A 15,047-nucleotide genomic window follows, 5' to 3' on the forward strand; every position below is an offset into this window, starting at 1 on the left:
CATAGCTTGAATAGCTTGAATAGCTTGAGTCCTGAGCTTTAAATGTATGTTTGTGTGTTTCTGTATGTGTCTGTGTGTGTTTTTTTGTGTGTGCCTGTGTGTGCGGGTGGTGGGTGTTGGAATGTGAATCTGGCCCGTAGTCCACATGAGGGGCCCCTTTGATGTCCTAAGAGCAAGGAAATTGGGCCTCCTGTTTTACCTCGGAGGGTAACAAAGGTGTCAAGTGGGCTCATCTTTTGCAGACCAGTCGGAGCCGAGATGAGATTTTACAACCCAGTCCAGCATGCTAAAAGCGTTCTGAACATTCCAAAGTTTATTGATTATCCTGATACGTGTGTATATGCTACAACAAAGACCCCACTACATTGTTATTTAAATAACATATGCTTATGTTGAACTTTATTCTTGTAAAAACAGACGCTGTAAGCAGTACATAAAGTTTTGAATGAAAAGGTCAAAACAACAGACCGGAATAGCGAAGGATAAGTTGTGACCATGGAATGTGTTTAGCATTGTGATCACACATAACTGACAGTGTTTAAATTCAGACCCCAAGTTGAATTTAGACAAGGGGTTTTAACTCATGGACGGCAATCTTCAATTTCACAATTCCAATTTTCCATAACTACTTAAACTTAATCCAGAGAGTAATTCAAATCAATATCATAAATGACAAAAGTGGTCATAATTACCATTAGTAGACAGAGCTGGATAAAAAATTCACTTAAAGCTCGTCCCATGTTCTGTATCGTCTTTTCATCAGATTCAACCCAAATATCTGCTTCTCCAAATTTCTCGTTTCACTTAACCCATCTGTAACGATAAAACACTCATTCACACTAAACACACATGACTATAAACTGCTTACTTTCAAAGTTGCTTTTGGTGTTAATTCTAAAAGCATATCTTTAAACTTCCCATTTGTTCTGTAGATCTTTACTTAGTTTCTTACATTTATCTTTTATTCAGTCTCAAAACATCTCTGTTCATTTTAATTCTTTTTCACAAAAGTCAACTGGGTTGTTTTGGTTCTAATCTCATTGCTTTGTTTTGTTTAAACTTTAGCAGACTGATAACAGACAGACAGAGTATCCTTGCCTCTACCCCAGCCATCTCTCTCTCTCTCTTCACAAATAATCACTTCAGCAGCCTCTCAAGACTGTAACTTAGACTGAATTTAACATCAAATTACTATACATAACCCTAGGTCAAATGCAAATGTTTTAACTTTCAAATAAACAGAACATTACCAGTAGCCATTTTTTGAGGGTATCTTTAGTTTAAATGCTGAATGCACTTAACTTTCTCTTGAATCTGCAAAATCAGTCTTCATCTTTAACACCACCATTGCCTTGGAATTATCCTCTGCCATGTCTAATGACCTGCAGGAGTAAAAACTATGATAGAGACACATTAGTTCAAAAATCACACAGCCTCATGAATTCAGGGATTCATCATCCTGCTGAATCTAAACTTCTATACAGTTCTTGCCAACAGGGCAACCAACATCCTGTTACTAAATTTTACTCTGGTCTCCCCAGAAATTATGGCCAATCACCTCATGTTCTCAGTCGGCTCTTGAAAGCTCATTCCCATCAGCTCTATATCAATACTCTTTTTCCTCAGGGTCTTGTCCCCTGGCATAGTTGCTTGTCACAATGAAAAACAAGCCCTCTCAGGAACGCGGTTTCTGGTGAGTGGTATAGAGGAGCATTTTTGGGTCAGACCGCTGTTCTTCTCACAGGTCATTCCCCCTTCATGATGCTGCTGGCCTCACAGACATAGAGGATCTTACCCGTCTTTGAGAAATCACCTCGTGCACACTGGTTACCGCTCTTTCCCATCATCCCAGATCTTTGACAGTTTTCTTCACCAGAATCAGGTGTTTTCTGGAGCTTAGGGAAGTTGCATTCAAGAGCCACCAGAGCCATTGGACTGCCTAATAGTGTTGAAACATGGAGACAGGTTAATAACAGCAGTATTTAATCACTAAAATCATTAGACTGTGCATTCTCTCAGCAGCAACATATCGGTGCTGAGACTGTTCTCAGTGAATCTAACTCTCACTGTCCATTCAGTGTAATGTTCTGCCACATCTGTACCCGGAGCCATCGGCCCTGCACATGGTGGTGACAAAGATCAGACAAAAAAAGTTACTGGTCATAGAAGAAATTCATCAAAATATTCACTTCTGACCTTCAAGGTCTATATTTCTAATTTAAAGACCACTTTACACTCATTGAGTTTTCCTTTGACAAATTTAACAGTTAATTTCCCTCTTCATGGCAATCATTTCTTTTCACATCTCTGTGTCCATGATTTTCAACTGAGACACTGTGCTTCACTATAAATAGCTTATTATCTCTTATGACACAAGCTCAGATAGCAGCTTTTAGCTGACTTTGAATGAGAGAGACTGAGGATTTCAGGACTGGTACTCTGCCTTTTATAACTTTTGACATCAAACTTTATCTACTGTTTTTTGACTCTGGCCTAGCTTAAGACTTTGCCAGAAATGACATTAATTTCCAAATAAACAGCTGTTTATATTTGTCTTTTACTCACACAACATGGAAATTAGAGGTTACAAATTTCCAGTCAGGTTGAGTCTTTGTTACAACTGGCAGTCTCATTTTTCCTGCCATCTCAACTTTTGACAATCAGAAACCAAACATTTAGTCATTTTACATTGTGATAGCGATGCACTCATCACATAAAAACATACTTGAGACTGTTCAACCTTTTTTCCCCAAAGTGAAACATTCTTTTAGAATTTTCATTTTCACTTTCATAAAATTAATTTTCTCCTGCTATATTTCCCTTCATCACAGCCACTTATCCCACTATCAAAAAGTTAGTTTGCAGATGCAAAACATATGATCAATATGGTTTCTACTGTTATGCAGAACCACAATATTATTTTAATCATATTTCTACTACTTGGTTGGACTGACAGCCTTATAGCTGCTTTCTCCTTCAACCATTCTTATATAAATTGTCGTTCTGTAGATATCTAATGTCATGCATCCATTTAATGGATGAATAAACAAAACTTTTTTGTAAGTTACGTTCATTAACCTTCTTTCCCTTCTGTCTGCTTCCTCTAGCCTACAATCTATTGTCTGCTTACATTTCACACACACATTGCTCTCACACAAACACAACATCCCCAAATCGCAGTTCTCTCCAACTCATTCCCTTACGACCTTAAGTCTTATGACCACTCAACGTTCCCTCTTCTGGGAAACCATAATACTTAACTAACTTTCCCTTCATTTTTATTGTGTTTTATATTTTTCTGTTTTTCTTCAGGTTTTTTCTTTATCCTGCACTTCCTCCTCTACCGGTTGCACTAACTGTTTCTGCAGAGCTCTCCACTTTCTCTTTTCTGCTTCCTGCAACCAGCAGTTCACTGTCTGAGCGCAGTTTACACACACGTTTTCTTTTCCAGCCGCCCGCTTTCACCTGATTTCCTGCCTCTACTTCAGCTTTTATCATTGTGAGCCGAGTTAAACTTAATGTCCCTTCTGCTGGGAAATCGTGATACTTAATTAATTTATCAATGTCCCCTAGACACACACTTTTTTGCAAGCTTGCTCTGTGATTCCCCATTTTGGTTCTCCTTTTCTGACTCCCCTGGATTTCCCTTCAGCACGCACCTAATAATCTGGTGGACGTCTCCGCCAGATCCAATTTTTATCCCAAAATTGGACGGGTTGAGCCTCTCTGCTCAGATCACTATATACTCGAGCGCTCAGACTGTCACACTTTCACAAATTTATAAACTACAGCAACCCCGTCTGTAGTTGGGCTCAATCCCAAAATTTGTTTCAGTGTGATCCAGCCTAGATCGCCGATCGCAAACCTTCCACCTTGGAAGGTGCTCTCAATACCCAAACATGGTCAGTTTTAGGAACCTCTTGATCGCACTGCTTCTTTTTTATGATGTTAAAAAAAGATCCCAAAATTTCTCCCTGGAAATTTTCCACAGCAGCCGACCTCTATTCCCAAAACCCTCCGGACCACGACCACAGAGTCAGTCAGAGTCGCCACAATGGTTTGTCCTGTTTCCTAATTATAATTTTCAAATCATAAATTCCCCTTTTCACTTCTTCTATTCAAAAACGTCTCGGTTACGTATGTAACCCTCGTTCCCTGAAGGAGGGAACGGAGACGTACGTCAGTAGTGACCGACGAATTGGGATATCGCTTAGAGAGCCCTATCATCTTCGTGTAAACTAAAACAAGCCAATGGAATTGGCGTGCGATATTTGCATAATGCGCACCGCCCCCGTCAGGTGTATATAAATAGGAAGCAGATGCAATCGCACTCTGTTTTTCGCTGAGGAGACAACTGGTGTCCGCGCTACAGCGAGGGTACAGAAACTGTGGCGACGGGACGTACGTCTCCGTTCCCTCCTTCAGGGAACGAGGGTTACATACGTAACTGAGACGTTCCCTTTCAGTCGGTCACGTTCGACGTACGTCAGTAGTGACCGACGAATTGGGATCCCAACTAAAGCGCCACAGTTACGAAACTCCTTCCAGTGCCCAGCGCAAGCTCAGCTGCCCATAGCACCGGCTGGCGGTGAAGGGGGCGAGCTTACACCGAGAGAGTCTACTGCTGTCTAACCAATACCCACTAAGTAAACTAGACACACTGGGGAAGCGAACCCGTAAGGGACGCTGCGGAGACCACTACCTACCCAATGGGGGAGGAGTTTACGTGGGAAATACACACATGGACTGGCCCGGGGGGCAGTACGCATATGGAGTCCCTGGGATGGCTCCACCTGGTAGGGGGAGACTCATCTGACAGGTGACAGCAGAGCTGGCTCTGCTAAGGGAAAGACACGGACTCGGCCTGTAGGGAGTTTTAAACCGTGGAAAATACACATATGGGACCGCTCACGTAGAGGGGTCACGACATATGGGCCCCAGCCAACAGACAGCGTCAGCGACAGATGTAGGCCTGGCATCAGACACTCCGCAATGTCCGAGCCGAAGGGGGAGGCGGAGGAACTCGACAGGGTTCGCCAAGCGGGGAACACGACTGGAGTGAAAGTATGCACGTATCTGGCCAGTGGCGGGAATGGCATTGCAAGCCGACACTTAGAGTGGGTACAACACGTCTACCGACTAGTGGATGCGAGTACACGTGAGGATACCGGCTCTACACGTAGGATATAAAACCTAGCAAACGTGTTTGGTGTCGCCCAGCCCGCAGCTCTACAGATATCTGTCAGCGAGGCGCCATGAGCCAGCGCCCAGGAAGAGGCTACCCCTCTGGTGGAGTGGGCTCTCAACCCGAGCGGGCAAGGCACGCCCTGGGATTCGTACGCCAAGGCGATGGCATCCACTATCCAGTGGGCCATCCTCTGCTTGGAGACAGCCTTTCCCTTCTGCTGGCCTCCGTAACAGATGAAGAGCTGATCTGAGGTCCTGAAGCTTCGCGTTCTGTCCACGTAAACGCGCAGAGCGCGGACGGGACAGAGCAAAGCTAGGGCTGGGTCTGCCTCCTCCGAGGGCAGCGCTTGCAGGTTCACTACCTGATCTCTGAAGGGAGTGGTAGGAACCTTGGGCACATATCCAGGCCGGGGTCTCAGGATGACGTGAGAATCACCGGGCCCGAATTCTAGGCACGTTTCGTCGACCGAAAATGCATGCAGATCCCCTACCCTCTTCAGGGAAGCCAATACAACCAGAAGAACCGTCTTGAGAGACATTAATTTTAGGTCAACTGATCGCAAAGGCTCAAAGGGATGACCCCGGAGAGCTGTGAGAACCAGGGTCAGATCCCAAGAGGGTACGGAGGAAGGGCGAGGAGGATTTAGTCTCCTCGCCCCCCTCAGGAATCTGACGATCAGATCGTGTTTCCCCAGGGACTTACCCTCAACTGCATGGTGATGTGCGGCAATAGCGGCAACATACACCTTGAGGGTGGAGGGAGACAGCCTTCGCTCCAACCCATCTTGCAGAAAGGAAAGCACGGATCCGCCCGAACATGATCGGGGGTCCTCTCGGCGAGAGGCGCACCATTCGACGAACAGGTTCCACTTCAACGCATAGAGATTCCTAGTGGAAGGAGCTCTAGCGGAAGTGATGGTGTCTACGACCGCTTGCGGGAGAACACTCAGAACCTCCGCATCCCGTCCAGGGACCACACGTGGAGGTTCCACAGATCGGGACGCGGGTGCCACAGGGTGCCCCGTCTCTGAGTCAGGGGGTCCTTCCTCAGAGGAATCGGCCAGGGAGGTGCTGTCGCGAGGAGAATGAGGTCTGAGAACCAGGTCCGAGTGGGCCAGTACGGAGCCACTAACAGAACCTGCTCCCCGTCCTCCGGGGAGTAAAACCACTGGCAGAGGGCAGTTTCCGGGGAGGCAAACAGGACTACCTGGGCCTCGCCGAAATGCTGCCAAATCAGCTGGACCGCCTGGGGGTGGAGCCGCCACTCGCCCGCAAGTGGATGCTGCCGTGACAGCTCGTCGGCTGCATGGTTGAGCACACCTGAGACACGAGTGGCTCGAAGGGACCTCAGATCTTTCTGACTCCACAACAAGAGATGGCGGGCGAGTTGCGACATGCGACGGAAGCGTAGACCACCTTGACGGTTGGTGTACGCAACGGCCGCAGTGCTGTGTGAGCGGACTAGAACGTGCTTGCCTGACAACAGCTTCTTGAAGCGGGCCAGCGCAAGACGAACCGCTAGCAACTCGAGGCAATTGGTATGCCAATGCAGCTGAGGCCCCGTCCAAAGACCTGTCACTGCATGCCCGTTGTACGTGGCCCCCCATCCCGTGGCAGAGGCATCTGTGGAGACCACAGCGTGCCTGGACACTCGTTCGAGGGGTACTCCGGCCCACAGGAACGAAGGGTCCAACCACCGGACAAGGGTGCGACGGCAGCTCGGTGTCACGGGGACACGGAGCGTGCCGCACTGCCACGCCCATCTCGGGACCCGGCCGCGGAGCCAGTGTTGAAGCGGTCTCATATGAAGCAATCCGAGCGGCGTTACCGCGGCTGCAGATGCCATATGCCCCAGGAGCCTCTGAAAATCTTTCAGTGGAGCCGCTGTCCTGCGCTTGAGCGAGCTCAGGCAGTTCAACACTGACTGGACGCGCGCCTCTGTGAGACGCGCAGTCCGTGCGACCGAGTCTAGACCGAGACAAGAGATCCTCTACCCGGGGGCGAGTTTGCTCTTGTCCCAGTTGACCTGAAGACCCAACCGGCTGGGAGCTACAACCATGTCAGGTAGGACTTTGTACTGACATGCCCGACCCTCGAACGCAGACCGACCTAGGAAGGGTCTGTGTCGAGGCAGAATCGAGACATGAAAGTACGCGTCCTTCAGGTCTATTGCTGCAAACCAATCCTGGGGACGGTCCAGGATTGGCCATGGCCCACCGCCCTTTTTCGGTACAATGAAGTAGGGGCTGTAGAACCCCGACTTCATATCGGCTGGAGGGACCGGCTTGATTGTATCCTTTGCCAGGAGGACAGCAATCTCCACCCGGAGAACAGGTGCACTGTCCAACGACACCGGAGTGAAGTGGACAGCCCTGAAGACCGGGGGACGCCGGGCGAACTGAATCGCATAGCCGAGTCTGATAGTACGAATGAGCCAACTGGACAGGCTGGGGAGCGTGATCCACGCTTCCAGACACTGAGCCAGCGGGACCAAAGGCACCACAGACGCACCGGGGGTGGGGCAGCAAGGCAGAGATGGACCCGACTCGGACGGCTTGGGGGCGGCCCGGAGTGGGGTCGGACTCTGCGAGGCAGCAGTGTGCATGGGAGACAGCGCTCGGGACGCGGTCTGCGCCATCACACTGCCGCCTGCTGGCGAATGGGGAGGGAGCTGTCAGCGGCGAGGCGGAGCCTGGCACACTGACAGACACACCTTGTTGTGACCTGGAGTTTGAGGAAACTGCTCTTTTTGTGAAAAAGTGGCGGTTGACAGACAGACATCACAAATTCCCCCCGGCCCTCCTCCGGGGGTGGGAGAGACGATGGTATTCTCCCCCGAAGAGCGAGAACCTTCCCCTCCAGGTTGCCCGTCTCAGTGCCGTGTTTTGCTCTTGCGTTTACCACCGGGCTTAGCGGAGACGGGCTGGGCACCACGCCCGCGACCGGCACCCTGCTGCCTGGCTGGTGTAGGCTGCTGCTTTGCCATTTTAGCAGGGGCGGAGGACGATGCAGGCGGGCGCCCTCGGCGACGAGCGGGCTGAGGCTGAGCCACGGGCGGCTGGGTGGAGGCAGCAGCGGACCGCCGTGGCATAACGTGACTGATAGCCTCAGCCTGCTTCTGTGCAGCGGAGAACTGTTGGGCGAAGCTCTCCACTGCGTCGCCGAAAAGGCCGACCAGGGACACGGGGGAATTCAGGAACCGCTGTTTGTCGGTATCCCGCATGTCCGCCAGGGTCAGCCAGAGGTGGCGTTGCTGGACTACAAGTGTAGACATCGCATGACCAACAGCGCGTGCTGTCACCTTCGTTGCCCGGAGGGCAAGGTCGGTGGCAGCGCGCAGTTCCCCCAGCAGCTGTTGGTCAGGACCTTCCTGGGGCAACTCCGACAGCGCCTTTGCTTGGTAAACCTGCAAGAGGGCCATCGCGTGCAGGGCGGAGGTAGCCTGCCCACAGGAACTGTAAGCTTTCTCAGTCAGACCGGCTGAGAATTTACAGGCCCGGGACGGGAGACGCGGCTCACCACGGCAGCCAGTGGCCGTTGGACACAATTGCATCGCAACAGACCGCTTGACTGGTGGGATCCTCACGTACCCCCTGGCTACCCCGCCGTCCAGGGAGGTGAAGGCGGACGCGGGGCCAGGCCTGGTACGGGCACTATACGGTGTCTGCCAAGACCTGGTCACCTCGTCATGTACCTCCGGGAAGAAAGGCATTGGAGCGGGACGCTGGGGCTGACCAGCGCGACCCCCCCCCCCAAGTACCAATCATCCAGCCGAGATGGGCCGGGACAGGGTGGAGGGTTCCACTCGAGCCCGACGCACAAGGCGGCCCGGGAGAGCACAGCCGAGAGTTCGGGATCCGACTCGGGCAACGCTACCGTCCCGGAGGGCGGCAGCGCGTCTGGATCTTCCTCCCCCGAACACTCAAACTCGCCTTCCGACACAGCGATCGACATCTGATCCTCCGCCGGCGCACCAAAGGTAACGGCTGGACAGTCCGAAGAGGGCCCAGCGGAAACCAACGGCGGCAGGATGGGTTGCGGTGCTGATGAGGGGGCAGGGGCCCGCGGAGCGTTTCCGCTCGACGGGGGAGCCCTGACCGTTATCCTCAGGTCGCCCTCCCTATACAGCGCCGTACTGTCATTCCGGTTCCCGGGGCCAGAAAAAACGGTCGTACGCGGCATAGGAGAGGGGGCTCCCGCTTCCTGAGACTTCAGGAAGGAGAGCCTCGACCTCAGCACCGCGATGGTCATGTTCCCGCAGTGGGAACATGAACCATCCACAAAAGCTGCTTCAGCGTGCTGAACGGCCAAACACGAGATGCAGCGATTGTGCCCATCAGCAGGGACCAGGGAACGACCGCACCCAGTAACGCACAGACGAAATGACATACTGTCAGGGTTCGTCTGTAAAGCTCTTTTAGAAGGGGAAGTCAACTCACTCGTGCTGAAGCACCCAGGGAGCGACGCGATGTGTCAGGTACACCACTCCCTGACACACCGAGGAACCGGCCCAAATCGCTCGAAAACAGCAGTTTTCGAGCTTATAGCTCAGCTCCTCGGAGACTCGCGACCTCGCTGAACGTGCCCTTTCACCAGCACTGAAAGCTCGCTGTAAATCCTCTTCTGTTTAGGCAAAGTTTTAGAATAAGCAAACGAAGAAAGGAGACTTCTGAACAGGACACCAGTGAATGGCTCCGAAGCGAAAGACAGAGTGCGATTGCATCTGCTTCCTATTTATATACACCTGACGGTGGCGGTGCGCATTATGCAAATATCGCACGCCAATTCAATTGGCTTGTTTTAGTTTACACGAAGATGATAGGGCTCTCTAAGCAATATCCCAATTCGTCGGTCACTACTGACGTACGTCGAACGTGACCGACTGAAAGGGAACCTATTTTACCCACATAAACACATATTAAAATCACTTAAATCACAATTTTTTTCAATTTTTTCCTGTTTCCTAATCTTCCAAACTTTACCAAATCACACTTACTCTTAATTCCCCATCAAATTTAAATTTATCTCTTACCAGAGAGTCGTGTAGCCACCCGGGTTCGTTTTCTGATTCCAGTGGTGTACCCCTCTGGACCCTGGCGGTCGGCCCCTCATCCCTTAATCTATTCGGGGTAGGGCTGAGACTACTATTAAGTCCAGGATGATCAGTAACCGTCCGCTCTCGGGTCCAAAAGGCACATCCAAGGAATCCCACTTTCTGACACCAATTGTTGTGGCAAAAATCAACTCCGACTCTACTGCATAAGAGACAAACACGTCCAATTGTCTTTAAAGCTTTTATTTCTTGCAAGAAAGGTCAGACAGGTCATACAGAAACACAAGTAGTTGCAGAGTGTAAGACAAAGAACGAAAGCTTCCCCTCACTTTTATATTTCTAACCTCCAAGGCCGAAGCCTCTGTCCTTTTACCATATTTGGAACATCCCTTAGTGGCTGTAACTTTCCACACATAGTTAGCACAGACATGTTTTTAAACATACATCTTGCTCTTTCTATTTCCAACATCTATGTTAACACTATGCTAAACATTACCACATAAGCCAACATCATATCATGTTCCATAAGCATCATATTTCACAAGAATACAGGTAAAAAGCATATGAAAATTTAAAATTTCCACAACACATGATGCATTGGTGTTGGTGGGCACTGGCTGTGACTCCATGACAATATATACTCAGCAAGCCTATTACACCTAAGCGAATGCTTAACTTGGCTTAGTGTACTAAGTGATATTAACAGACCAAACTTAGTAAACAGCATACTAATAAAGTATACTACAGAAAAGCAGTTTAGCGCAGAATTTGAACGCAACGCATTTAATTTCAAGTTAAGTGTTCCTCCCATAGAAAACACTTCACGTGGCTTAATGTACTAAGACAGTGATATTAAATGACCAAACTCAGTAAACATACTAATAAACCATACTATGTACAGCAAAGCAGATGAGCCCAGAATATGAACGCAATTCGTTTAATTACGCATTGTTTTCTTCCCATAGAAAACCATTATAAAACATAAGCTTAACGGTGCTGTCACAAATGCGGTCTCTGTGGCTCCCTCTGATCGCCACCTGAGGGCACCCTCACCTGAGTACTAACTGTTTTCTGGACTACATTTCCCACACCACATACCTGGACTGATTACACACACACCTGATCCATATTCCCCGGACTATAAAAGACCACATCATGCTTTGTGAAGTCTTGTTTTGCCTAGCTAACATTTCTGAGCGTTATTCCCTGTGTATTGTTTTCCTGTGTATGATCTTGGACTGCCTGTTACCCACGTATTCTGTCTGCTGTCTGCCCTGTTATAACTCTGCCTAGTTACTGACTAATCCTGCCTTGTCTGCCGCCTGCCCTGATTTTCTGCCTGGTATTGTTACTGATCTTGCCTTGTCTACTACACTGCTGTTGCTGGTATCTGACCCTTGCCTGTACAACTACAATTGTTTAATAAAGCTGCAAATGGATCTCCCCGAGTCTGCCGCCTCGTTACAGAAGACTTTGCCAGACCATGATCCAGCAGCTGTTCATCGTTTGTTTACGGAGTTATCTACCCAGGCCAGTGTGCTGGCAGTCCACCAGCAACAACTCACATGACTCACCTCTGTCACCGAAGAGCTCATCAAGATGCTGCAAAGCATGCAAATCACCCACGCCGATGTAAGGCCGCCATTAACCATGTCGCCTGCGGCGGCGGTTCCACCCACGAACACCACGAGCAGCCCATGCTTAGCTTTCCCTGAAAAGTACGACGGCTCTCCAGTGAGATGTAAGGGATTTCTCCATCAAAGCTCTCTGTTCATCTCATAACAGTCTGTTTTGTATCCGAATGACGATAGTCATATCGCCTTCATATGCTCTCTACTTATGGGAAAAGCTTTGGAATGGGCTACGACGGTGTGGGTTAATGGTCAGACATCATTTTCATCGTTGGAGGTGAGATTTTTGAACACGCCGAGGGAGGTAAGGAAGCTGGTGAGCTATTGTTGGCATCAGTATGATATTCTAATGTTGATCTAGCTTATTGTTAGTCTCATAAAGTCAACAAACTAATACATATAGAATAACATTACAACTTTCAATGCAGTTTAGTATAGTGTAAGACCAAGTGAAACAGTGCTACAGTTTTGACAATTTTAATTCGTCAAACAAACTGACCTGTATTAGTAGTATTTCAGCTTTGCAAGTAGTTCGGTAGAATGAAATGTCCTCATTCCTTTATCCCCTGAGACTCACATGCGGCACTGATATCTGCCTCTCATTAGAAACCGTGCCCACGATTCTCAGCCATGACCTGCTTTATACCACAGTCATGTTAAAAACATGAAAGCATTCACTCATCCATAAACATTATTTCACCATAAACATTATTAGATCCATCGGAATGACGACAAGTTCTATGAGCCCATGCTCATTCACTGCATCATCAATCTACGCCTTTGTTATTGTTTTGAAGAGTTTAGGAACCCCATACTGTGCCTTTAAGCATTTTAGAATGTCCCAGTGATGGGCCTGAACAAACCAAGCAACATCTAAATCTTTTGCGTACTCCCTGGAACACGCACATGTAGCCTACCCCCGGTTGGGAATCACTGATCTAAACATTTGTAAAATACTCCACACAACCACTGGTTTATGAAAACTTTATTTTCGATACAGTTTCTAATACAGCTTATTTTATATAGTTTTTACCATGCCTAAAAATATTGCCTACATTTAAAATTGTTTAACAAACATTTTTGAAGTAAAAATTATACATTTAGGTCTAAAAGTGTAATCAAAAGTCCCATCCCGTTTCCACCGTAACGATGCTGATTCTCCTGCCGGAGATGGGCTCGCGTTCGGTGGCAGAACTAATTTCAGACCACCGCCCTCCGTCTCACTCGTAGCGGAAAGATGCTGTGGCTGCTTCCATAACCTGCCCATAAACAATCAGTGCACAGTTCTGAGAACATATTTCAATATCCAAAGTATTTATATTCAGTATCTTTAGGAATAAATTGTTAATTTTATGCAAGGCATCAGTTTCCTTCATCCGAAAGACAGATGCGACACTCATTTACTGACATTGCATCCCTGTAGTTTGCTTTGCATTAAATAAAATGATTTACAGCACAGCAATGATTTTATAGATGAAATAAAACATACATAAACCTGTATATCACAGACAAAATGCATCAAGTTGGCAGGGCAGCGCTGAGAAGATGAACGTCACGTGATGATCGCGCCTGACCTGCATTCTGTTTCCACTATCTCTCTCACACACTCATACATTTTCTTCATAAATAGTTATTTATAATAAAAGAATGTAAAGAGAATATAAGTGTGTGAGAGTAGAATATGTATGTATGTGAAATGAGAATGTATGTGTGTGAGAGAGTAGAAATATATTTATGTGAAAGGAGAGTGCAAGTGTGTGAGAGGAGAATATATATGTATGTGAAAGTAGAATGTATGTGTGAGAGGGTAAAATATGTATGTAAAAGGAGAATGTATGTGTGTGAGAGTGCCAGAATGAATTTTGGCTCGATTGGCTCTTCGTAGATCTGTCTAGGTTTTACTTTTGGGAAATTAGTGTTGTCTCAGTTTTTATCTCAAGTTGAGATTAACAATAATACAAAAGTAAACCTGAGCTGATCTTGGCAGCACAAACGCTTTGTGTTGAATTGAAACACCATTCAATTCCCACCCAATTCCTGATTGTACAGCTGTGCAGTATTAAAATTCGGAGGAGTTTGCATTACTAAGCAGTTGAAAATGTGTACTGTTGTCTTTGGGTGACACATTCACCTCTGACATTTTCTCTTTTTTCAGCTGCTTAGACTATTTCAATTAGTCATTAGCGATTTCACTACTTTTGCATTGTTGCAATTTTATCTTAAAAGGAACTGATGAAAATGTCACATGCAACAAAACTAATGCTTAACTGAAGATGCAACAAACTAGTCACCTGAAATATCATTTGAATATACCAAAAAGGTTTTTCCAAGCATGTTCACCCAAAAATGAAATTTCTATCATGATGTACTCACCCTTCAATCTAAACCTGTATGAGTTTCTTTCTTCTGCTGGGGAAAAAAAAAATAAATAAATAAAAAATATTTTGAAGAATGACTATAACACTTGATGGGCCCATTGACTTACATAATATGGAGGAAAAAAAAAAAATATGGAAGTCATTGGGGTCCATCAGCTGTTACCAACATTCTTCAATATATCTTATTTTGTGATCTACAGAAGAGAGAAATTCATAAAGGTTTGGAACAACTTGAGAGTGAGTAAATGATGACAGAATTTTGGTGAACTATCTCTTTACAATTTTTTACAGTTGCTAGGACCCACTTTTCAATACTCGAGTCACTTTTTCAAAATTCTTCACACAGTGAGCACAACAGAAATCTATGTGGGCTAAACTGTGGATCATTTATCATTGCTATGGATAAAAATGCATTCGATGTCTACATCTTTCAAATTACATTAATTCTTTTCTCACTTTGACACAACAAACGTCAAAACTCAGTGTACCTACAGGCCAAATTGCAGTTTTCAAAACTGATAAACTGTAAGTTCAAAACAATAACATAACACAAAACTGAATAAGACAGAAATATGCTGCATATTACAGAAATATTCAAATGGAATATATTCTGAATCTAAAAATTAGATAAATTAGATGAAACTGAACACCTACAGAAGCGTTTTCTTTCAACTTCATTATCATCCATTCAAAGCGCTTCACTTTTTCCACATTATATGTTACAGCCTTATTCCAAAAGGGATTGAATTCGATATTTTCCTCATAATTCTACAAACAATACCCCATAATGTCAATGTG

This window comes from Chanodichthys erythropterus, chromosome 11, assembly GCF_024489055.1.
Source record: "Chanodichthys erythropterus isolate Z2021 chromosome 11, ASM2448905v1, whole genome shotgun sequence".
NCBI classification, from domain to species: Eukaryota; Metazoa; Chordata; class Actinopteri; order Cypriniformes; family Xenocyprididae; genus Chanodichthys; species Chanodichthys erythropterus.